The sequence below is a fragment of the Geotrypetes seraphini genome, chromosome 6 (assembly GCF_902459505.1).
Source record: "Geotrypetes seraphini chromosome 6, aGeoSer1.1, whole genome shotgun sequence".
Lineage (NCBI taxonomy): Eukaryota > Metazoa > Chordata > Amphibia > Gymnophiona > Dermophiidae > Geotrypetes > Geotrypetes seraphini.
The window spans coordinates 111,140,925-111,167,394 of NC_047089.1; positions in this window are offsets into that span (position 1 = coordinate 111,140,925).

The following is a 26,470-nucleotide window of genomic DNA, read 5'->3' on the forward strand; positions in this document are numbered from 1 at the left end:
CGGCCCTAATTCAGGGGAGTCGGCTTTTTTGCAATGTTTGCTTCATCTTTGCTCTCGTTTTGCTTGGGATCCGCTTCTCCTATTGGGTGACTTTAACTTGGTGCTGAACCCTGATCTGGACAAGTCCGGAACCTCTGTCGCTTCCTTGGGTGCCAAGGGTCACCTCCTTTCTGACTTTTGTGATACTCTTTCTGTGGTGGACCCTTGGCGACTTCTTCACCCTGAGGTTCGTGATTATACTCATCTTTCCCGGGCCCATGGTACCTGGTCTCGGATAGACCATATTTTTCTGTCTTCAACTTTGCTTTCCTCAGTTGTGTTGGCCGAGATTGGTCCCCTGAATATTTCTGATCATACTCCAATTTGGGTGGATATCCACCTGGATGACATGTATCAACGGACTTCCATTTGGCGGTTCCCGTTCTTTCTAGCAAAGGATGAGGAATTTCGTACATTCCTGCAGGCTCGCTGGGATGATTTCTCTAATGATAATGCCCAACATATGGATGATCCTATCTTGTTTTGGGAGACCGCTAAGACGATACTTCAGGGACAAATAATTTCTTTTATGAGTGCCCGCAACAAAAGTATTCATAGGGGCATTATTAACTTGGAACGGGCCTTGCGAGTGGCAAAGCGGTCGTTTCAATCGAATCCCATGCGGGAGGCTTGAGAATGCTATTTGTCTACCCAAGAGGCTTTAAATTCGTTTCTCCATTCCTGTTCTCAAAAATGGGTGGCTATCCATAAGCATCGCTTTCATCGCTTTGGTAATAAGCCTGGGCGCCTTATGGCACGAATAGTGAAGGCAGAGACTGGATGGAAACCGATCCTGTCTCTTTGGACCCAGAATGGGGGTGTGGTGACAGATACGACTGCCATTTCCTCGGTTCTCTTTGACTTTTTTAGCCAGTTATATGAAGCTCCTGAGAATGTTTCTCCATATTTACTGTCGGACTATCTTCAGTCCTCTGGCTTCCCTCGATTGCGGGGGATGTAGTGTCTTCCCTCAATAGTCCGCTTCGGGCGGCTGAATTGGACTCTGCAATCAAAGCTCTTCCATCTGGTAGGGCGCTGGGCCCGGATGACTTTTCAGGAGACTTTTATCGCATTATTTCTTCCCATACTGGCTAACTTCAATGCTGCTATTACTCTGGGTTCTTTTCCGCGTTACGCTAATGAGGCTTTTGATCACTTTACTGTTAAAGCCTGGCAAGGAGGCTGATTCCCCGGGCTCTTACCGTCCCATCTCATTGATTAATGTAGATCTTAAGCTCTTTGCCCCTCACCTCCCTAAGCTTGTTCATGATGATCAGGTCGGGTTTGTCCGGGGACGCCAATCAGTTTGTAATGTCCGCAAAGTTCTTTTTGCCCTTGCTCATTGTCATTCTCATCAGATCCCGGCTTTGTTTGTCAGTTTAGATGCCTCTAAGGCGTTCGATAGTGTCCACTGGTCCTTTTTGTTACGTACTTTGGAACACATTGGGTTGGGGGGCTTTTACCTTCAGGCGATCCACTCTCTTTATTCTAACCCGAGAGCTTCGCTTCTAATCACGCACGAATTCCTTCCCCATCCTTCGTGGTACTCGGCAGGGTTGCCCCCTTTCCCCCTTGCTGTTTCTTCTCTCTTTAGAATCCTTGCTTTGCACTCTTCGGGGGTTTGCGGCGGTTCAGGGCCTCCGTGTTGATTGGGTGGAATTAAAGACCTTGGCCTTTGCGGATGACATGTTTTTGATTCTTACCAGGCCCGAGGATTCTTTACTGAAGGCTTTGGACCTCATTTCAGAATTTGGTTTTTACTCTGGCTTGTCTCTTAATCTGGATAAGTCCTTTGCCATGCCTTTTCCCTCTGAGTTGCGTGCTAATTGGAGGGGTGTCTTTCCTTTTCGGTGGGCTGACACCGCTTTGAAATATTTGGGTTCTCTATTCCGCAGGATTTAGGTAGTCTGTATCGCTTGAACGTGGAACTGTTGTTTAGGGCTCTTCAGAATAAACTACAGTTGTGGAGAACTCTTCCTTTTTCACTTTTAGGTAGGGTTCATCTTTATAACATGCTGATTGTCCCCTGTTGGCTCTATGTTTTTCAGGTTTTTCCTCTTTATTTGATCTCTCGAGATGAACGCCGCCTTACGAGCTTGGTTCAGCGATTTCTTTGGGCTGGGAAGCGACCTCGCTTGCCCTATAGATGGGTGTCGTCGCCGTGGTACAAAGGGGGTTTGGGGTTATTGAACATTCGATACCTGACTATTGGATGTGGCATGCGCCACGTCAATGACTTCTTCAGGGGTACTTCAGTGTTTACTAATACTTCTTTGGAGCTTTCCTGTTTCCGCTCTATTCACTTTAGCGCATATTTTCATTCTCTTCCTTCTCTCTTGCCTGAATCTCTCCCTATGAAGGTGCTTCACCGTCCCTTGTGGAAGGTTTGGCGCAGGGTCTGTAAATACCACGCTCTGTCTGCTTCTGTTACTCCTTTTCTGCCTATCCGTTTTAATAGTTCCTTTTTGCCTGGGATTGATGGCCTCAGTTTTGCTCAGTGGGAAGCAAGGGGTATTCATTATGTGTTTCAAGTGGTCGCTGATGATGGGGCCCTGAAGCCTTTTGCACAGTTGCGTGATGAGTTTGATCTCCCCTCCACTGCCTATTTTGCTTATATGCAACTTCATCATTATATTTCCTCTTCTTCTTTGCAAGCTTCATGTCATGAACTGCTGTCTACAGCTTTTACCCTTGGCTCCCAACTTCCTGTTCCCCTCAGATTCCATCATCGCCACTTGAAGGATGAATCCCCCTTGTTTGATCATTCTAAACTGCGAGATGCTTGGGCTGGTGATCTTGCTGTGGAATTGTCTGATGATATGCTTTTACAGGCAGTACATAGGCTGCCTACATTTCGAAAATATACTACTTTTTGGGAGCAACACTACAAGTTGGTCTTCCATTTGTACATTTCTCCTAAGAGGGCATATCTATCCAGATTGCGTGAGATTGCTACCTGTCCTCGCTGTCAAGCTCCAGAAGCGGGCTTGGGACATATGTTTTGGACTTGCCCTAATGTTCAAGCTTTTTGGACTGCTGTTTTTGTTTTTGTGGAGAGCATTTGGAAGATTAACATTCGTCGCTCCCCTTTGCTCTTATTTGGAGTTGTTCCCCACTATTTCCCTCGTATAAGGGGAGTTGCAGCTTTCCTCAAGTGGACTGTCCTCGTTGCCTTGAAATGCATTTTGTTGCAATGGCTTGAAGCCGATGCTCCGGACTATTCCCTTTGGTGCTGTAGGATGATTACTCTCCTGATGTGGGAAAGGAGGGATATGATGGACCTTTCTTCTCTCTCAGGCCACATCTTTCAGCGCACTTGGGAACTGTTTTGGACAACCATGACTCCACTGGCTCGCAGTCATTTGCTTAACTGTTGAATCTTTGTTTCTATTCCATTTTGTTGCACCTGGCATACCTGTCTAATTTTGTGTTTTTCATTGGTAATATTATGCTTGGAAGGAAGACCCGGGGGGGATGGTTTTTTTTTTGGGAGGGTTGGTTTGGGGATGGGGGGGTTATTGGGTTTTGTAATTTGAAAATGTTGAGCTTGTCTGCACATTGATTGTTATCCTGTTGGTGTTTTTGTTAGCTCAATAAAATATGTTTGACTATAAATGATAATTAATATTTTCTCTGCGTACAGTGTGCTTTTTGTATTTTAAAATTTTATTGTTGGTAGATCATTTTGACTTGGTCATTTTAAAAGTAGCTCACAAGCTAAAAAAGTGTGGGATCCCTGCTCTACAGGATCCAGACCGCTTTGGTCTTACGGCATGGCTCTTGAGTGCGCAGCCATCACGGGCCAGGGCTATTCTTCGGCAGTGATTGATACATTGCTTCACAGTAAACAGAAGTTCAAGGTGGCAGCTTAAGCAAAGACTATGCAGTGCTACCAAGCATGGTGCACACTCTGGCAGGAGGATCCTTCTCTTCCTTTGATTCCTCATGGCCTAGAGTTTGTGCAGGATAGCCTGAAGAAGGGTCTTACAGTGGCTTCGTTCCATGTTCAGATTGCAGGTCTTTTGTATATGGACCATCTTGCATTGAGGGGCTCCTTGGCTGTTCATCCGGATGTGGTCCATTTTCTACAGGGCACAATTCGGCTTTGGCCTCCTTTGTGCTCTATTATAAAGCCGTATATGGTAAGGCACCCAGTTATTTACTAGAACAATTTGAATTTTTTAAGGTGCTTTGTCCAGTAAGGATAACTTCATTGTTTGTGTTCCATCCAGTACGAGGATGTCTTTACAAGAAATTTTTGCATCTAACAATTGCATATCAGGCTGCTAATTGGGATTCGGAACTGCATATTTTGTTTGCTTCTTCGATTTGATATATGCATTTCCAAAAACTATTAAAGACATCTCTTTTTGTAAAATTCTTAGGAAAGTAAGGAAGATTATATTTCTTTTATATTCACTGTGATGTACAGTCTCTTTATAATGTAAACCGCATCGATCTGGAAAGTACTGCAGTCTAGAAATGTATTTTAATGTAATATAATGTCTTCCCTGTCTGATGTGGAATCTAAATCTAGTTCTGCGTTCTCTGGCTCGTCCCCCGTTCGAGCCTTTAGAGCAGGCATCTTTGATGGATCTGTCAAGATGATATTTCTTGTGCCTGTCACTTTAGCCCCGAGGGTTTCGGAGCTTCAGACTCTTTCCCTCAGGGATCCCTTCCTGTGTATTATGGATTCCATGGTGATGCTACGTACTGTTCCTTCCTTTATTCCGAAAGTGGTTTTCGCTTTCCATTTGCATCGGGAAGTCCTGCTCCCTGCATTTGTTTCCTCTGGCTCAAAGGTCCAGGACCAATTGCTACGGTCCCTAGACGTGCACAAGCTTTTATTGTGGTACTTGGAAGTTACCAATGAGTTTCGTCTTTTGGACCACCTGTTTGTTCTGGTGGGTCCTGCCTGCAAAGGTAGGCCTGCCTCTTAAGGCTACCATTTCCAGGTGGATTTACTCGGCCATTTCCACGGCTTATGTAGCGGCATGGAAGAAGCCACCCCTAGGGGTGAGAGCTCATTTGACCAGAGGAGTTTCCTCCTCTTGGGCAGAGTCATCAGCTGTGTCTCTGGATGAGATTTGCAAAGCTGCTACATGGTCCTCCTTGCACACTTTCACCAAGTTTTACAGGATCGATGTGGTGGCTAAGCAGCAAAATCTGACCTCTAAAAAAAATAAAAAAAAGGACTTTTCTTCTCTCTCATTACTCTCTTCTCTCTCTACCCTTTCAGCTAGCTGCACGCCGGGCACCACTCATACACACCGAGGGACCATAGGAGCAGGGAAAAAGAAATGGAGGCTGCAGGAACCCAGCGGAGCTACACAGTGTACTGCATCGAGTGTCATATGTATGACTATCTCTCCTCCGGGAGGCAGGCGTACATATGCGGTCGATGCCAGGAACTGGATAGCCTGAGGAAGGAGGTCGGGAGACTGCAGGCCAGGGTCCAGGAGCTGGAAGGACTGTGCACCTTAGAGGAACCGTGCTGGACAACGGAGGATACCACCGGAGAGAGTCACGTCACGGAGCAAGTAAGAGAGCTCGAGAAATTCATCGAGGAGGCCTGCAGGATGGTGGCGGCACAGGACAAACAGCACATCAGAGTGGAACCAACAATTGGACGACAGAATCCACCAGACGCCATGGGAGTAGGACCTTGCGGAGGATCTGGACAGACAGAGGAGATAGTGACCCAACAGAACCCAGAGGAAAAATTAGCGGATCGCGCCACTGACACGGACCTGAGACCAGAGAGACAACTGAGGAAGGGGAAGTCTGCAATTGTAGTGGGAGACTCAATCCTGAGAGAAGTGGACAGTCACATAGCAGGAGGGAGAGAGGACTGACTAGTGACATGTCTCCCGGGGGCGAGAACGAAGGACGTCATTGACAGAATAGAGAGAATCCTGGACGGAGCTGAGACAGAGGAGACAACGGTGATAATCCACGTTGGAACCAACGACGTCAGCAGGAGGAGCTACAACAGGACTACACTAACTGAGCAGTTCAGGATCCTTGGGAGGAAACTGAAGCTGAGGACAAGGAGGATAGCCTTCTCAGAGATCCTGCCAGTACCGAGGGCGGATGCTAAGAGGCAGACCGAGCTGCAAGCAGTAAACGGTTGGCTGAGGAGATGGTGCGAAGAGGAGGGTTTCCACTTTGTACAGAACTGGACAACTTTTTTGGGGAAGAACAAGCTCTACAGGAGGGACGGACTGCACCTGAGCACGGCTGGGATGAGGTTGCTGGCACGCAACGTCCAGAGCGGCATAGACTTGGCTTTAAACTGAGGAGAAGGGGAAAGCCGACAGTCGACCTGACCTCGACACATTGGACCAAAGTATCGAACCAGAAATATGTAAAGGAGGGCTCGGGACTGAGAGGGAACTTTTGGGAAAAGGACACAAGGACGCAATGCAGGGAGCCAATGCACAAACAAACCTAGCAAGCAGGATTAAGAGAGAACAACAGGAGCCAGAGGGTCATCCAAACATGGGGAAGCAGGCTGAGGACGACACAGACACACCGCAGGATGGGGATGAACACAACAATGCTCGGGGGCTGGCAACCCATGAAGAGGTTGGCAGGGGCGCCAAACCACAAGGAGAACCAGCGGAAAAGGCAAACAACCAGGACTTAAATTGCCTATACACTAATGCTAGGAGCCTATGAGCCAAAATGGGAGAACTAGAAGTCATAGCCAGTACAAAGGACCTGGACATAATTGGAATCACAGAAACGTGGGCTGATGACAACAAATGGGATGTGGCCATACCAGGGTACAAACTCTACAGGAGGGACAGGACACACAAGAAGGGTGGAGGAATAGCGCTTTATATAAAGGACTCCATACCTTCAACCAGGATGGAAACAACAGTAAGGGCAGACGACTTGGAATCACTATGGATTAAGCTACCTGGAGGAACTGGAGCAGACATAAAATTGGGTCTGTACTATCGCCCACCTGGACAACCGGAAGCACTTGACCAGGACCTGGAGGCTGAGATGAGGCAGGTATGCAAAAGCGGAAGTGTGATGGTGATGGGGGATTTCAACTACCCTGGGATAGACTGGAGTATTGGACACTCAAACTGCATAAGGGAGACCAAATTCCTGGAAACCATGAGGGACTGTCATGGAACCAACATGGGGGGATGCCACTCTTGACCTAATCCTCAACGGGCTAGGGGGACTTGCAAAGGAGGTGGCGGTGCTAGGACCCCTAGGAAACAGCGATCACAACATGATCCAGTGCAAGCTGGAAATTGGATCATCAAAAGTGAAAAGAACCACAGCGACAGCACTCAACTTCAAAAAAGGGAATTATGATGGCATGAGGAAAATGGTGGGAAAGAAACTCAATGGCAGCGCAAGGTAAGATGGAGTCTGTAGAAAAAGCCTGGTCCCTACTCAAGGGCACGGTGCAAGAGGCACAGAACCTGTACATCCCCAGATTCAGGAAGGGGTGCAAAAAAACCCTAACAAAAAACCCAGCGTGGATAACAACTGCAGTGAAAAAGGCGATAAGTGACAAGAAAGCATCGTTCAAAAAATGGAAAAAGGACCAAACAAAGGACAACCAAAAGGAGCACAAAGAACACCAAAGGGAGTATCACCGTGTGATTAGGAAAGCCAAAAGAGAATATGAGGAGAGACTGGCGGGGGAAGCAACAAACTTCAAATCGTTCTTCAGATATGTGAAGGGGAAGCAACCGGCAAGGGAAGAAGTGGGGCCATTGGATGATGGAGACAAAAAAGGAGTGGTAAAGGAGGAAAAAGAGATAGCTGACAGGTTAAATAAGTTCTTCACGTCAGTCTTCACGAGGGAGGACACATCCAATATTCCGGAACCGGAGGACATCGTAAATGGGGATCGGGATGAAAAGCTGGTCCAACTAGAGGTAAGCCAAGAGGATGTCCTCAGGCAGATAGACAGACTAAAGAGCGACAAATCGCCAGGTCCGGACGGCATTCACCCAAGGGTACTCATGTAACTAAGGAACGAAATAGCAGAGACACTTCGCCAAATATGTAACCTATCCTTAAAAACTGGAGAGATCCCGGAGGATTGGAAAATTGCAAATGTCACGCCCATCTTCAAGAAGGGTTCAAGGGGGGACCCGGGAAACTACAGGCCGGTGAGCTTGACCTCGGTCCCGGGAAAGATGATGGAAGCACTGATTAAGGACAGTATCTGTGAACACATAGAAAACAATGGACAGCTAAAGTTGAGCCAGCACGGCTTCTGCAAGGGTAGGTCATGCCTCACAAACTTATTGTACTTCTTTGAGGGGGTAAACAGCCAGGTGGATAAAGGGGAATCCATTGACATCATTTACCTTGACTTTCAAAAAGCCTTCGACAAGGTACCGCACAAAAGACTGCTTAAAAAGCTGTGGAAACACGGGGTGCAAGGGGAGGTCCACCGATGGATCAAAAACTGGCTGGCAGACAGGAAACAGAGGGTTGGAGTAAAGGGCCATTACTCAGACTGGCATTGGGTCACGAGCGGAGTTCCGCAGGGGTCGGTGCTGGGACCGCTCCTGTTCAATATATTTATTAATGACCTGGAGGTGGGAACAAATTGCGAAGTTATTAAATTTGCGGATGACACCAAACTCTACCGCAGGGTTAAAACCATGGACGACTGCGAAGATCTACAAAGGGACCTAACGACGCTAGAAGAATGGGCCAAAAAATGGCAAATGAACTTTAACGTAGGAAAATGCAAGATCATGCATGTAGGGAAAAAGAACCCGATGTTCAGCTACAAAATGGGGGGATCACTGCTAGGGGTAAGTAACCTTGAAAGAGACCTGGGAGTGATGGTAGACACATCTTTGAAGGCGTCGGCACAGTGCGCCACAGCCTCAAGAAAAGCAAACAAAATGTTGGGTATCATTAAGAAGGGTATCACGATCAGGACAAAGGAGGTCATCCTGCCACTGTATCGTGCAATGGTGCGACCGCATCTGGAGTACTGTGTCCAGTACCGCCGTACCTCAAGAAGGACATGGCGGTACTTGAGGGAGTCCAGAGAAGAGCAACTAAACTGATAAGGGGTATGGAAAACCCCTTATATACTGACAGACTGAAAAAGCTGGGGCTGTTCTCCCTGGAAAAGCGGAGACTTAGAGGAGACATGATAGAAACCTTCAAGATCCTGAAGGGTATAGAAAAGGTAGACAGGGACAGATTTTTCAGATTATGGGGAACCACAAGTACAAGGGGGCACTCAGAGAAATTAAAAGGGGACAGGTTTAGAACAAATGCCAGAAAGTTCTTTTTCACCCAGAGGGTGGTGGATACATGGAACGCGCTTCCGGAGGCTGTGATAGGCCAGAGCATGTTACAAGGCTTCAAAGAAGGTTTGGATAGGTTCCTAGAGGAGAAAGGAATTGAGGGGTACAGATAGGAGTTGCGGTAGGTTATAGGGATAGTCTGGGACCATTGCTCAGGCAATGGGCCTGATGGGCCGCCGCGGGAGCGGACCGCTGGGCGAGATGGACCTCTGGTCTGCCTCAGCGGAGACAACTTCTTATGTTCTTATGTTCTTACTTGGTATAGTTATGGCAAAACAATATTCAGTTACTTAAAGTTCTTAATCGGATATTCCAAAAAGATGTGTTTCTGTGTGCTCCATATAACTATTATGGCAATTCAGAGAGACCATAATTCTGTACTGAATGTATTAAAAAAAATTATGTCAGAAATGTATACTGAATGGTTCATATCTAGTGAGCACCATATAATAAACACTGTATAACCTTTTCTTAAACATATAACCCCTAACTAAGCTACAACATTTAGAATATGAAAGCTATAAGTAAAAAGAACATTGCGCAAGTAGGCTAGTAAAAGGTGGGAAAAGAGCTCTAGAAATGGCCAATATTACGTATCCTGGGGTACCCACTAAACTAAAACAAGTAGACAAAACACAGACCACATAGCACAGACAAAACATAACACAAAGTTTTAGGCGTGAAGCTATTTTTCCATCTGTCAAGTGTGCAGGGCTGACTTTAACTCTGCAAATAAACACATTGTTATAGAAAACCAAAATAAAGATGAACACATGAGTAATACAAATAATGCATATCATAACCATCTCATATTCAGAAAAGGCATAAAGCTAATATCTTCTTTGGAACGTCTTTATCTCTGCAGTGATAAAGAGGATCCTTGGAAAACACTAGAAATATCTTTGTGCCAAAACTGGTCTGGGATGGCTATGTATATATCCGAACTGCTGCAAAGAAAAAGAAAAAAAAACATTTTAAATTGGCAACATCCTAATTTCAGCTAAAACAATAGGAAGGAATTTTCCAATTCACAAACGTGCCAGCTGTGGCTTTCCTGATTTTGTCTTTAATAGTCCTGTTCATGCATTCAACAATACCAAAACTCTGTGGGTGATATGGGAGATGAAATTTCCACTCAATGCAAAGTGCGATAGCTAAATCTTTGCATACTCTGGAAGTGAAAGTAGGACCATTATCTGAGTTGATGTGTGTGGGACATCCCCACCTAGGGATGATTTCGCGAAGTAAAATGTTCACCACAGTCTGAGCAGTTTCATTTGTAGTGGGAAAAAATTTCAGGCCATCGGGAGAACATGTCAACAATAACAAGGGCATAATCCTGGCGAGTCCCGGTGGCATGAGGAATATGAGTAAAGTCAATCTGTAAGTGTGTAAAAGGAGAAGTGGGGTAAGTAAGGTGTCGCGCTATATATGTCTGTATCAGGGAGCGAAGGTCAAGAATGAAAAAATCACTGGCAAGAAGTTGAAATGTTGAGCGAGCACTGCAGTGACCAATGCCATGATATTGGGCAATGAATAAGGGAGAGCTAGCAGCTGGTATACAAGGTTTCCCCTCTTTGCACCAAAGTCCGTCCGAAGGGCGGCTTTGGGCACCTGCCAGATGCCAGGCATCAAGTTCAGAGGGGGTAACAAAGGACTGCTGTAGTGAGCTGGATGAGAAGAGGGAAGAAAAGATCACGACCAAGAAGGATGACAGGACAATGGGGAATAATAATGATTTTCCCAGTTAAGGATGGTTTTTCCTCTTCCGTCCCTATTACAATAAACTCTGTTCCTGTTCAAATAGTTACTTCTATTAAACTTGTTTGAGTTATTCTTGACGGAAAATTCTCGTTCCATGATCATATAAGTTCAGCAGTCAAGAAATGTTTTTACCACCTCCGAATGATTAGATCTCTCTCTACTTTATTAGACCAAACTTCTTTAAATACTCTTATCATTCGCTAGTCATTTCATGTCTAAACTATAGCAATGCATTAATATAAAGGCATCACTAAGAAAGAAATAAAATGCCTCCAAATTATTCAAAATACTACCATTAAAATAATTTCAAAAGCTCGAAAATTTGATCATGTCACACCGCTTTTGATTAAAGCCCATTGGCTTCCCATAGATCATCGAATTACTTATAAAATAATGTTACTGATACATAAAACCATAGCTTCCGGTCTACCTGATTTCATCAACAGGTTATTAATCCCCCACACCCCCCATTGCACATTACGTTCTTCTTATCAAAACCTGTTATCCATTCCCTCTTTAAGACACATTGGCACCATGCGTACTAATATCTTTTCTGTTACGGCCCCTACCATCTGGAACTCAGCACCAAATTATATAAGAGAAATTTCATCACTTGATAAATTTAAAAGTAGCTTGAAGGCCTTTCTTTTTAAAGACGCATTTGGAATATAATAGTCATTTTAAGGACTGTAATGGAACTTTGCTCCTTGTTTTTGTTATTCATTTTAATCTTTTCTACAAAGTGCTAGATATTTATTTTTTGTTCCCTCCCTTTTGTTTTGATCCTTCTCCCTCTCTTTTTCATTACACAAATGTATTTCTACCCTTTTTCATTTTGTTTCGGTAAGTTAATGTTCGTCTATGTGTTTGACTGTCTGTTTTAATAATTATAATTTGTTTTTAATGTATGCCTTTCTACTCTCTGTCTTTATATATCATGTAAAACCGCTCTGAACCTTGACAAGGCGGTATATCAAATCCCCAAACAAACCTGAAACCTAAAACGGAATTTTTTCTTTCCGGAAACACAGCACAAGAAACGGCAGAAGTTTCCTTCTTTGGCAAAAGGGTAGCAGCCGAAGAAGGAACTCAAAACATGAGTCAGAGTCAAACTATTGTACGTTCGAGAGGGAGACAAGAAACAGTTCTTGTGTACAAGCTGCGAAGAAAAAATCTTAAACTGAATACAGCTATCAAAATTCAGGACTGGTGACACAGAGAGATGTTAGCTGGAGGGAGAGTGTCACACACACGGGCAACATAAGCCTTACAAGTCTTATCTGTCTAGGAGGGGGGAATCCTAAGTGTCTTTATGACCCATAACAAGAACAATATAACAATGCAGAAATTTTCGCTTATCTTACCTTATAAGCGAGGTACATTAATAATATACAATAAAATCTTATACTCTATAAAATCTTATCTAAGCGATAGAAAAGAAAAAGCACATGCAAAAGACACAGGCGACAGAGTGGGCAGGCGTTTCTATAAATCCACAATAGAGAGACTTCCCAAAAGTCTTCACTTAATTTCGTTCTTTCTGAAAGAACGGCAGCTGCTTATTTTTGTGGTGCTTCCCAAAAACTCTGTGCAATAGAAATAGGCTTCCCAAAAGCCTTATTTAATAAATAAAGGGTTGGAACAGGACGCCAATACCAGTGAGTATTAAAGAACAGAAAAAATTCAGAAATATTCACAAGATATTGGTGATGTCCAGTCCATCCCGGACACAAGCCCTCAACTGAAACGAATGGGGTCCGTTTCTTGGTCCCGAAACCGCCCTGCATACACCCTATCATCTGTACAGATATCTGGAGACATTCCCCTTAGAAAGGAAAGATACTCAGACAGTGTCCTAAAGAGATTGCATAATCTTTTATTAGTTTACATCCAGCTTTTATACTTTTTTGAACATGGGTCAGTGGTATTAGCAGATGACGTAAGTACAAACCATTTCTGGTGACAGGATACATAGGCTTCAAAGAAGTAATCAACACAAGAAAAGGGTGGGCGGGTGAGTGAGCAGGATATATGCTTCATTGTCTAAATCTAAAGGTGTTAAAGCTTCCCTTATCTCTCTCAACCGGTACATGGCAGTGGGGGTTCGAACCTCCATTGTCTCAAACAGCTAACTTCATTAACAAGATTAAATGGCCTTTTCCCAGAACATCAAGAGAACAAGCACAAACACTGTCTGTGTTTGAGCCCCCCATCACAGACATAGACAGAAGACTTCAAATGTGTCCTTTGGCTACCATTTCCAGGTGGATTTACTCGCCCATTTCCACGGCTTATGTAGCGGCAGGGAAGAAGCCACCCCTAGGGGTGAGAGCTCATTTGACCAGAGGAGTTTCCTCCTCTTGGGCAGAGTCATCAGCTGTGTCTCTGGATGAGATTTGCAAAGCTGCTACATGGTCCTCCTTGCACACTTTCACCAAGTTTTACAGGATCGATGTGGTGGCTAAGCAGGATGCCGATTTCGGTTCCTCTGCATTGACAGCAGGTTCATCAGTCCCACCCTGAGTTTTCAGAACTGCTTTGTTACGTCCCACTGGTCCTGGAATAACGTGGGAAAGTACAAGAATGAAAGATTAGGTTCTTACCTCTGCTAATTTTCTTTCTTGTAAATCCTCACTTTATTCCGGGACCCCACCCTATGCCTTGCTGATTCACTTTTTTCCATGTCTTACGAGTACTGGTAAGCTGGAGTTCTATTTCCTGACTAGCCTTTATAAGAGTGCCATCTGACTGGGTTTAGCATTTAGTTTTGGGGGGTTCCCTAGTTCAGGCACCCCCTTCCGACAGTGCAGGCTGTGTCTTCCCATATATGAGCAGAATTGATTTGCTTGTCGGGAAGTTCCCCGTTCCTTTCTCTCTCTTATTTGTTTTGTACAGAAGGAGCATGCTCAGTGGTAGAGAGGGAGGGGGTAAAAGCTTCATATGTTTGAAGCTTCCTACAGATCCCTGGCGGGAGGAGATAACCCACGAGTCCCAGAATAAGGTGATCATTCTATTCTAATCAAGTCTATTAAAGACTTGTTCAACAAATCTCTGGAGACGGGAGTGATTCCTGGGGATTGGAGGAGAGCGGATGTGGTCCCTATTCATAAAAGTGGTCACAGGGATGAAGCATGAAACTACAGGCCGGTGAGCCTCACTTCAGTTGTTGGAAAAATAATGGAAGTGTTGCTGAAAGAAAGGATAGTGTATTTCCTTGAATCTAATGGGTTACAGGATCCGAGGCAACATGGCTTTACAAAAGGTAAATCGTGCCAAACGAACCTGATTGAATTTTTTGATTGGGTGACCAGAGAGCTGGATCGAGGACATATGCTAGATGTAATTTACTTGGATTTCAGCAAAGCCTTTGATACAGTTCCTCATAGGAGGCTGTTGAACAAACTTGAAGGGCTGAAGTTAGGACCCAAAGTGGTGAACTGGGTCAGAAACTGGCTGTCGGACTGACGCCAGAGGGTGGTGGTTAATGGAAGTCGTTCGAAGGAAGGAAAGGTGACTAGTGGAGTCCCTCAGGGTTCGGTGCTGGGGCCAATCCTGTTCAATATGTATGTAAGTGACATTGCTGAAGGGTTAGAAGGAAAAGTGTGCCTTTTTGCAGATGATACCAAGATTTGTAACAGAGTAGACACCGAAGAGGGAGTGGAAAATATGAAAAAGGATCTGCAAAAGTTAGAGGAATGGTCTAATGCCTGGCAACTAAAATTCAATGCAAAGAAATGCAGAGTAATGCATTTGGGGATTAATAATAGGAAGGAACCGTATATGCTGGGAGGAGAAAAGCTGATATGGACGGACGGGGAGAGGGAACTTGGGGTGATAGTGTCCAAAGATCTAAAGGCGAAAAAACAGTGTGACAAGGCAGTGGCTGCTGCCAGAAGGATTCTGGGCTGTATAAAGAGAGGCATAGTCAGTAGAAGGAAGAAGGTGTTGATGCCCCTGTACAGGTCATTGGTGAGGCCCCACTTGGAGTATTGTGTTCAGTTTTGGAGACCGTATCTGGCGAAAGACGTAAGAAGACTTGAGGCGGTCCAGAGGAGGGTGACAAAAATGATAGGAGGCTTGCGCCAGAAGACGTATGAGGAGAGACTGGAAGCCCTGAATATGTATACCCTAGAGGAAAGGAGAGACAGGGGAGATATGATTCAGACGTTCAAATACTTGAAGGGTATTAACGTAGAACAAAATCTTTTCCAGAGAAAGGAAAATGGTAAAACTAGAGGACATAATTTGAGGTTGAGGGGTGGTAGATTCAGGGCCAATGTTAGGAAATTCTACTTTACGGAGAGGGTGGTGGATGCCTGGAATGCGCTCCCGAGAGAGGTGGTGGAGAGTAAAACTGTGACTGAGTTCAAAGAAGCGTGGGATGAACACAGAAAATTTAGAATCAGAAAATAATATTAAAGATTGAACTAGGCCAGTTACTGGGCAGACTTGTACGGTCTGTGTCTGTGTATGGCCGTTTGGAGGAAGATGGGCAGGGGAGGGCTTCAATGGCTGGGAGGGTGTAGATGGGCTGGAGTAAGTCTTAACAGAGATTTCGGCAGTTGGAACCCAAGCACAGTACCGGGTACAGCTTTGGATTCTCGCCCAGAAATAGCTAAGAAGAAAAAAAAAAAAAAATTTAAATTGAATCAGGTTGGGCAGACTGGATGGACCATTCGGGTCTTTATCTGCCGTCATCTACTATGTTACTATGTAATCTCCTGTATAATTTTATTAATATTTTGTTAACCGAGTCGAGCCCTTCTGTTGGGATGAATCGGTATAAAAAATCAAAGATTAGATTAGATTTACAAGAAAGAAGATTAGCAGAGGTAAGAACTTAATCTTTCGTTACCACAGCTATTAAAAACCAAAGATACTGTCTTAACCTGTAGCAGGCATTCTCTGAGGACAAGCAGGTATAAACTTCTTACATGTGGGTGACACTATCCACAGAATACAAGTGTACTTTCCCTTTAAATCTTTTGGTAATGCCCATACTGCGCGTGCGCCAGTGCTTTCCCACCCAATGTCAGCCCATGGGACCTGCAGTTCTTCATTTTCTGTGGAGCTGAAAAGCTGTGACTTCAGTGCTCTCAGTGGCTCATGTCACCACCTATGATCTGGCTGAGCGGTTTGGCAGCTAGGCAGTGACACACAACTGATACTCCGGCGTGAGCCCCTTTGAAGTAGGGCCACCTTTCAAGCAGGATACCCCTGGGTTGTTGCCTGGGCTAAACGTTGTGTGTTCTTGCACAGAAAACTCCAGCAGTCTGAATGGCTTCAATTGTAAATCATAGACTTTATTAGGCTACTGGCCTTGCACCATCAAGCAAGCCAGGTTTCACTGGTATCATAAACTTTATATACAAAACAGGCACTTCTTTAAATCAAACATAATCCGACATGCTCTGGACTTCATCAAAATAAATCATAGCATTAACAGTCCTCTTCACCAGAGTCTCATAACTGAAAAAAGGTAACTTATATTCATCAAAAGTTATTTCAGTTTCTACGAGGTACAGCTAGTAAAACTGAGCTGGATACACAGTAATTGTACTTCCCCAACATACACAAGCAGTCTGTAGTCAGCATTTGGTTTCAGATCTAAAGACAGGCAGTACTGGTTATCTCTCCCTGGTTGCTATGGAGATCAATTAGCACTTGCCAGTCCTGCACAGAGGTTTGGTAACCCGAAACCAGGGTAAACCCAGCTGTCGTCCTGCACAGCGTTGGACTAAACTATATGCAAGTTTGTATATCTCACACACATAAGCTCTGATGCCTTATTCAGTCCTATTCCCAAGAGTAACACTGACAGTTTCTGTAATTATCTCTTCAGACATAACTTTCCTTTGTGAGCAGGGGAACAGCAGAGTAACAGTAAGGAACAGAAACTTTCCCTCTTTACACTCTCAGCCCTTATGCAATCTCCATGGGTTCAGCAGTAGCTACACACGGAGCACAGCCTTCCTCAACTATCATCGGCTCAGGCATACAGTATTGTAAAGGCAAGTTTCCAACCTGTTCCTCCTTCATGTCCCAGTCCCCTTCAGCAAGAAGCTCTGCTTCCAGGTCAGTTCAGTCTCATGCTGGGATTCTGGTTCCTGCTCTGCCCCTGTCCTGAGGGCTCTGCCGGTTCCTTTCTGCTCCGTCCCTGCTGCTCCTCTAAGCTCATTACAGAGCCTCTGTTTAAGCTGCGAGAAGAAACCACTCCCCTTTAGCTGCAGGGGGGAGAGTTGCCTTCCCTCGGCTTGAATCAGCTCTCTCCTGGCCCCCTGCTGTGCTGCTTTCTGCTTCCCAGCACCTGGAAAACAGCGAGGTAAAACTTTACTGCCTGGCTTCAGGACAGTATCAGGGAAATCACAGCTTATCTGTTCCACTTCCATTTCTTCACTGTCCATAGAATAGTCAGCTGATCTACACCCCCGGCCTCTGACTTGGTCAGCCCTTCTGCATCAGGGTTTGTAATTCCTCCCATATTTCTCTGTGACAAGACTTTGGGATGCAGGATTGTCACACTCAATATCAATTTTTGGTGCTTTCCCATCATTTTTCCTTTGTTTTTCTATTTTTTATTTTGAGTTCTTTCATTCCTACTGAGTTCGTTTTGTTTTTCACTTTTCATTTTTGAGGCTTCAGGCCACTTTAAGCCCTTTTTTCTTCCTCAGAGCATCAATATTTTTCAGGTTGGTTTTTACTTGGACCCTTTGATTTTGCATCAGCCATTTTTCCCTTCATGTCTAAATTGGTGGAGGAGGAAGTGACGTCATCGCCGCGGATGGGAGCTTAATCTGAAAGCTCCGTTCGGGCCTGGCGATCTAACTCTTCAAAGTTGTGTAAACGGCGCTTTTTTCGGCTTCCCGAGTGGTGGTGCGGTGGGTGAGGGTTGGGAGAACCCCATGGCAACGCGCAAAAAAATTCCCGGAGATAAACCCGGCCAGCGCACGATGGAGCAGGCGCTGGGCCGGGTAGCACGTGGCGGAGCGGGCCCGGAGACCAGCAGCAGGGAAGCGGCGCGTTTGAGTGGCGCTATCACGGCGGTTGCTGACATGCTGGTTGAGCCTGTGCAGGTGGATGCCCCGCCGGAACCGCTTACTAAAGCGGACATGCAGCACTGGATTACTGAAGTAAAATCGGAAATTTTGGCTGTGGCGGTGTAGGTCCGGGAAGCGGTGCAAGAGCTACGCACTGACTTGGTGGAAGTGGGCACCAGGGTGGAGGTTGTAGAGATGAGACTGGATAGCTGTGAGGAGAATGTGACCGGGGTGCAAAGATCCTTAGAGACTGCCTCTGCTGATTATCAAATCCTCCTGGATAAGGTTGAGGATCTGGAGAACCGCACCCGGCGCAATAATTTGAGGGTGCGGGGCCTACCGGACTTACCAGAGTATAAAGATGTGCGGGCTACTACTATTAAGCTGCTTAGGTGGCTGTTACAGGATGATGCCTTGGAACTGGGTCTTGAGTGGGCGCATCGAGCTCTGGGTCCTCGGACCTCTGATCAACCTAAGGATATTGTCCTCTGCCTCCTGAGCTTCACTCTTAAAGAACGGATCTTCCGCAGAGCCCGGGAGATGGGCACAGTCACCTGGGAAGGACACCGGCTGGAGTTCTATCAAGACTTGGCAGCGGGCACGCTCCAGAAACGTCGGGCGTTCAGAGAAGTGACTAAAGCAATGCAGCGCAGTAATTTGCGCTACCGATGGACTTACCCCTTTGGGGTGGTGATTACTATCAATGGAGTTCATACGAAAGTCACTACAGTGCGAGAGGCTTGTGGCTTGTTGCAACAGGCGGGTATTGAAATTCCGGAGGTGGCTGTTCCTGCTGGGGGAGTGGTATCTCACAGAGTGGCGCCTTCCACCCCCTCCCGATGACAACGAGTGGAGAGAGGATCCCGGAGCGGGAGAGGCGGCCGAGGAGGTGGACCTCCTCTTCCAGTCGCCGCTTCTACATCCAGTGCCCCCCCCTGAGGGCTACCTGACTGTGTTTGTGTGTATGGACCCCTCCTTGGAGCTGGGTGCCTGGACCTGAGTATTGGAATGGTTCAGCGTGGGGGTTATCCGTGGACTGGCTCTGGGGGGGGTGGGAGGGGGCAAGTAGACGGGTTATATTGGTGCTCTGGGGGGGAATGTTGTTTTGTGGGGGAGGGGGTGGGAACAGAAGGGGAGAGTACTGTGGGGGACTGTGGGGGTTGGCGGGTTGGATGTTGGGGATTGTTGTGGGAATTGTATATTGACAGTTAGTGGTGTGTTGTGGGTTTGTGTAAGGGGCCTTGGGGATGGATCACTTCCTTGACTGCTGGTGGGAGATCTGTGGACTCTCACTATGGGGGAGGGGGGGGAGGGAGGGGGGGAGGTGGCGGGAGACTATGGGGACAATTTGGCGGGGGTTGGGTTTGCATTGCTACTCTTTATACTGGATTATGGAGGGATTCCGGTTAGTCTCTTATAACATCAGGGGTCTTAATTCCCCCAATAAGAGACGAGCTTTTTATAGGGAACTGCAGCGCTTGCGGGCTGATGTTTGTTTTGTCCAGGAGACACACCTACTCCAATCCCATGAATCCCTAGTTAGGGATTCTAGATTTCCTCAGGCCTATTGGGCTTCCAGGGTGGGCACTTCTAAAAGGGGTGGGGTGGGTATTTTTGTTCGTAAGGGGATTCGATGCGAAGTGCGGAGGGTGGTGAGGGACCCACAGGGTAGATATATAATGTTGGAGGCTTCGATAGAGGGGGTCTTGTACTCTCTGGTTAATGTCTATGCTCCCAATGAGGGGCAAGGGGTCTTCTTTCGTGAGTTGGTGCCTAGAATTCTCCGGTTTAAGGGGGGTGCCCTGGTTCTTGGGGGGGATTTTAATCTTACCATGATCCCTCATTTGGATAATTCAAGGAGGGCGGATCAGTATGGGAGGCGGGATCGTAAACTGTTAAGGGAGGCCTTAGCTACTCTGAATGTGGTGGATTGCTGGCGGTGGCTCCATCCATCGGTTAGAGATTATACTTATTTTTCGGGTATTCACTCCTCTTATTCTAGAATTGATTTTATTTTTGTGGAGCGGGGACTGCTCCGGAGGGTGGAATCAGCGGGGATTGAGTCCCTAACATGGTCGGATCATGCCCCAGTTTGGTTGCGGGTACGGGGAGAGGGTGGTGGCTCGGGACGCAAATTCTGGCATTTTAATGATAGTCTCCTGGATGATCCTGAGGTGGGAGCACAGATTGAAGGGTGGATACAGGACTATTTGGATGTGAATGTGGAGTGTGGTGCTTCGTTAGAAGCGGTTTGGGAGGGGTTAAAGGCTACCCTCAGGGGCAGATTGATAGCCCTGGCCTCGGCCCGGCAACGTAAACGACGGGAAGAGGCGGCGGCTTTGCTGATTTTGATTGGTCGGTTGGAGGGCTTGCATAAGCGTAGCCCTTGGGATGTTGCATTACGGGAACGTTTGTTTCAGGCACGCCGGGATCTTCAGGCTTTAGACCTGGAGCGTTTACACCACAACTTACAGCTTCTCAAGCAGCGTTATTTTGAATTTTCTAATAAAGCTAGTCGACTGGTTGCCCATCGTCTGAAAGTGAGGCAGACGCGCAATCAGATTCTCTCGCTACGTGCAGCCTCTGGTGAGCTGTTGCGGACAGAGGATGCTATTCGGACACGTTTTGTGGAGTATTACTCCCATCTCTACGCATCGGACACTTCTGGGTCCTTACCAGACCTGGACGCTTATTTGGCCTCAGCGGAGTTGCCCCGGATTGCGCAGGATGATGTGGCACGGTTGGACCGTCCTCTCACGTTGGTTGAAGCTCGTGGAGCGTTGCGTTCTATGCCCCTTGGTAAATCGCCTGGCTTGGATGGTTTTACTGTTCGATATTATAAACGCTTTCAGGATCTTTTGCTGCCTCCTTTGTTGCGTTTTCTTAACTCCTTGCAAGAGAATAGTGCCCTCCCCTATTTTATGAGATTAGCGGGTGTGACGGTGTTGGCCAAGGAGGGGAAGGATCCCCTGCAATGTACTTCTTATAGGCCGATCTCGTTATTGGGGGTCGATACTAAGCTTTTTACGCGGATCTTGGCTGACAGATTGATGAGTTGGATCCCTCGGCTGATCCATCCGGATCAGTCGGGCTTTGTAACGGGAAGACAGGTGGGTGACAACACTCGTCGGGTTTACAATTTGTTTGAAAGGGCAAGGGGGGGAGTGAGGGAAACGGTGTTTTTGTCGGTCGACGCTAAGAAGGCGTTTGACAGGGTCTCCTGGCCTTTCTTGTTCAGGGTTTTGGAATCTATTGGATTGGGTCCGCGCATGCGGGATTGGATCCAGATCCTTTATTCTTGCCCCATTGGATGTATTAAGGTCAATGGGGGCTACTCGGAGACTTTTTCGCTAGCACGGGGAACGCGTCAGGGGTGTCCTCTTTCACCTCTTCTCTTTGCCTTAACGATAGAACCCCTGGCGCAGAGGGTGCGGCTGAATCGGGATATCAAGGGGGTTACGGTGCCGGGTGGGGATTATAAGTTAGCATTGTTTGCGGATGATCTCTTGTTTACGGTGGAGGATCCTGAGGGTTCCCTGCATGCTATCTTACGGGAGCTGGATGCTTATGGTAAGGTCTCGGGATTTCGTGTCAATGTTGGGAAGTCTGAGCTCCTTAACATCAACTTGGCTGAGGACCGAGTGGCTTACCTCCGAGATCGGTTTTCGTTCCGGTGGGTTCAGCATTCTCTCCGTTACCTCGGGGTTTATTTTGGACCTCCGGGAGTGGATCTTTATGATCTTAATTTTCCCCCGCTATTTCGCCGCATTCGTCAAGATTTGCTTAGTTGGAAAGATCAGTATTTCTCTTGGTTGGGTAGGGTGGCAGTTGTGAAAATGATGATATTGCCGCGCCTTTTGTTTTTGTTTCAAGTACTGCCGCTCTGGGTGAGTAGGAACACATTGGAGGGAGTTCAACGGCATATCTTTCACTTTATTTGGGCTGGAAGAAGACCTCGGGTGAGTAGGACGGTCTTATGTATGGGTAGGGGTGATGGCGGGTTGGGGGTTCCTAATGTGGTAAAATATTATCAGGCGGCTCAGATGCACGCCCTTTTAGAGTGGCAGACGCAGACACCGAAACTGTGGGTGGAGATAGAGCAAAGTTTAAGTGGTGGGGTGCCTTTGTTACATCGGCCTTGGTTACCGGGCAGGGTGCGGTTGGAGGGTGGCTTATCCTCAGTGGGAACTTCTTTGAGGGTTTGGAATCAGACCTGGGGCAGTCTATTGCTAGGTAGGCGCCATTCCTGGTTTACCCCATTAAGACACAATCCAGATTTTCTACCGGGAAGGAGTGGTGGAGTGTTTGCTGATTGGGAAACTAGGGGCTTAGTGTGTGTGGGTCAATTGTGGGATCCGGTTCTGGGCCGTATTCGACCCTTTACGGAGCTTCGGGGCAGGTTTGGTTTTGGGATGAGAGATTTGTTCCCTTACATGCAAGTGGTTCATTATATCAGGGCCTCGGGTCTTTTAAGGGATCTGAGGGGGGGTAAGACTCCCTTGGAACTGATGTTGGGACCGGTGCTCAGGAAGGGAACTCTATCTGCTATATATAGATGCCTTAATTGTCGGGGGACCCCACATTCCTACATGAGGGCTTGGGAGGGTGATTGGGGCTCTGCTATATCCTGGGACACCTGGGGGGATATCTGGTCAGAGATTTCTTCGGCGGGTATAGCGGCCTTGTTGATTGAAAATGGATACAAGGTTCTTTTTCGCTGGTATTATACCCCTCAGGCGGTGGCTCGTTGGCAGGGAGGTGCGAGTGCTCTTTGTTGGAGGGGTTGTGGGGAGGTGGGTACCTATTTTCATATGTGGTGGCAGTGTGGGCGGGTGTCTGGGTTCTGGATTGAGATTTTTTCTCGGGTGTCTCGGATCCTGGATATCCCCATTCCGGTGGATTGGCGACATGCCTTGTTGTTCTGGCATCAATTGGATTTAGCTTGGGGTGATTCTATGTTCTGTAAGTTGGCCTTTACTGCTGCTAGATTAGCTATTGCCTCCCTTTGGAATCAGGTGCTCCCTCCCACGTGGGCCATGGTGGAGCATCGCTTGCTTACTTGGCAACTTCTTTACCATTTAACAGCTCTACGTCACGGCAAACTTCATGGCTATGCTCACATTTGGCGCAGATTTCGGGCATCTGTGGGGATTAGTGGCAGGGGTGGACTGGGGCACTGAGTCGACTATGCGGCTGGACTGGGATAGCGGAGACTGGGGGGAACCTTTATCTATATCCCTATTCCATTCTTAGTTTTTTGCTTTCTGATATTAGATGCTTCTCGACCTAATTGGGTGTTGTGGGAACTGTGTTTTGTCCCTGGGGGGTGGGGGGAGGGGGGATTTTGACTGTATTTTGGTGGGTTTTGTAGTTTGTTATTGTTGAATTGGGGGATGATATTTGTATTTGTTCTGGGCTACACTTCGAGTGTTTTTCTTTTCTTTTTTGGAGTGTGGATGATTGCACTGTATTTTCTTGCTGCTGTATGCTATATGTTTATGTTATGCTTGAGGTGTATTTCAATAAAAGCTGTTATTTAAAAAAAAAAAAAATTGGGACCATGCGGCTTCAAGAAATGATCTCAAAGCAATAGAACCATCTTAGGCTCTGATCCACGTAATTGGTGTGGCCAGAGCATTGGGATATTGATTGTTCCCATATACAAAAAAGGTCTCTGAAAGCCCATAAATTTCAATTGAAAACATTTTTTGGTACTGTATCAGCATCGAGTGTGGCTGAGGATTCGGAACCTGATGCTCAAATTCCCATAAACACTGACACCCTATCAGCAACATCGTGCATCAGGGTTGACTCTACATCATCATCGGGGGAACTAGCACATAAAAAGCTAAGAAGCATAAGTACTCTTCTAGGCATACCACTGCATCCTCCCAGACATCAAATTTGTTGATGCATGAAAAGCCATCAATGTGTGGAAGAGCTTTCATGGCTAGTGCCGACTGTCTTCACAGGCTTCAAAGACTCCCCATGCCTGCCTCAGCCCAGCCCAAGGATGTATCAGTTTTCACAAAATGCCTTGGGGTAGTGGAGGTTTCACATCTTTATCTGGATGACTGGTTGATCAAGGTTTCATCATTACTAACTCAGCATGCCGCCAAATCAACATTCGTCTACTGAAACTGCTAGAGTTTGTAGTGTGCTATCAAAAATCACTCAGATGTTGCAGTTTATAAGGGTTCACTTGAATACTAAAGAATGAGCTATTCTACCTCAGCAAACAGCAATGTCTTTCAGCTGTGCCACACAATTTCCTTATTACCACAGGTCTCAGAGTTCATAGGAAAACCACAAGTACTACATCCAAACCAAACAAAGTTCAGACAACACCATTCAATGGAACTTTCATTGCTTGGATTAACCATCAACATTCTCTATCACCTTGATCATCACAAATCAGTCATCCTCATTTCCATGGACTTATCGGCCGCACTCAACACAATCAATCATAAACTGATAAATTGAGGCGGGAATGCAAAAATGGAAGTGTGATGGTAATGGGGGATTTTAACTACCCTGGGATAGACTGGAGCATTGGAAACTCCAACTGCGCAAGGGAAACAGAATTCCTAGAGGCTGTGAGGGACTGCTTCATGGAACAGCTCGTCAATGAACTAACATGAAGGGCTGACACTCTCGACCTAATCCTCAATGGGCTATGGGGACCTGCAAAGGAAGTTGTAGTAGTAGGACCACTAGGAAACAGCGATCACAACATGATCCAGTACAAATTAGAAGTAGGAACATCAAAAGTGAAGAGAACCACAGCGACCACGCTCAACTTCAAGAAAGGGAACTACGATGCTATGAGAGCAATGGTGAAAAAGAAACTCAGACACAGCTCAAGAAAGATGGAGACCGTAGAGAAAGCCTGGTCCCTATTCAAGGACATGGTGCAAGAAGCACAAAATTAATACATCCCCAGGTTTAGGAAAGGATGCAAAAAAAATTGAACAAAAGACTCAGTATGGATAACAAATGAAGTGAAGAAAACGATAGGAGACAAGAAAAAATCATTCCGAAAATGGAAAAAGGATCAAACCGGGGAAAACTGGAAGGAACACAAGAAACACCAAAAAGAATGTCACATAATAAATTGACATGTCACATAATAAAATGTCACCAAAAAGACATAATAAAATGGTGACATAATAATGGTGGCATAAAATGGTGACATAATAAAATGTCACATAATAAAGTGACATAAGAATGTCACTTTTTGTGTCAAAGTGGTTAGGAAAGCAAAGAGAATGTATTCTCTCTTTGCTTTCCTAACCACTGTTAGGAAAGCAAAGAGAGAATACGAAGAGAGGCTGGCTGGGGAAGCAAGAAATTTCAAATCATTCTTCAGATACGTTAAAGGGAAGCAACCGGCGATGGAGGAATTAGGACCGTTGGATGATGGAGACAGAAAGGGAGTGGTAAAGGAGGAAAAAGAGGTAGCTGACAGGTTAAACAAGTTCTTCTCGTCAGTCTTCACAAGCGAGGACACATCCAATGTACCAGAACCCGAAGAGATCATAAGTGGAGACCAAGAAGAAAAACTGTCACAAATAGAGGTAAGCCATGAGGATGTCCTTCAACAGATAGATAGATTGAAAAGCGACAAATCACCGGGCCCGGACGGAATCCACCCAAGAGTATTAAAAGAACTAAGAAACTAAATAGCGGAAACACTCCGACAAATTTGCAACCTATCCTTGAAAACTAGGGAGATCCCGGAGGACTGGAAAATAGCACTTCTGGCAGGATCTCACACCGCGTGCTCGCAGTAGATTTTTGAATCTTTAAGATTTTATTCCCACTCTCAGCTGTTGGACTGGCCATGGATTCTTGAGGAGGGGGGATGGGAGGGGAACTGATTATATAGTTGAAAATGTTATTTCCTGAATGGTACTACTGTCTGTATTTGCTTCTTACTGCTGGAATAATAAAAATCATTTAAACATAAAAAGGGATTGAGGGGTGACCCGGGGAACTACTATCTTGACTTCAGTTCTGGGCAAGATAGTAGAAGCGCTGATAAAAGACATGATAGAGACTTTCAAGATCATTAAAGGCATAGAGAAGGTAGAGAGGGACAGATTCTTCAGCCTATTAGGAACCACAAGAACAAGGGGGCACTCGGAGAAATTGAAAGGGGACAGGTTTAGAACCAATGCTAGGAAGTTCTTTTTTACTCAGAGGGTGGTGGGCACCTGGAATGTGCTTCCGGAGGTTGTGATAGGACAGTACACTACGGGGTTTTAAAGAAGGATTGGATAAATTCCTAAAGGATATGGGGATTGAGGGATACAGATA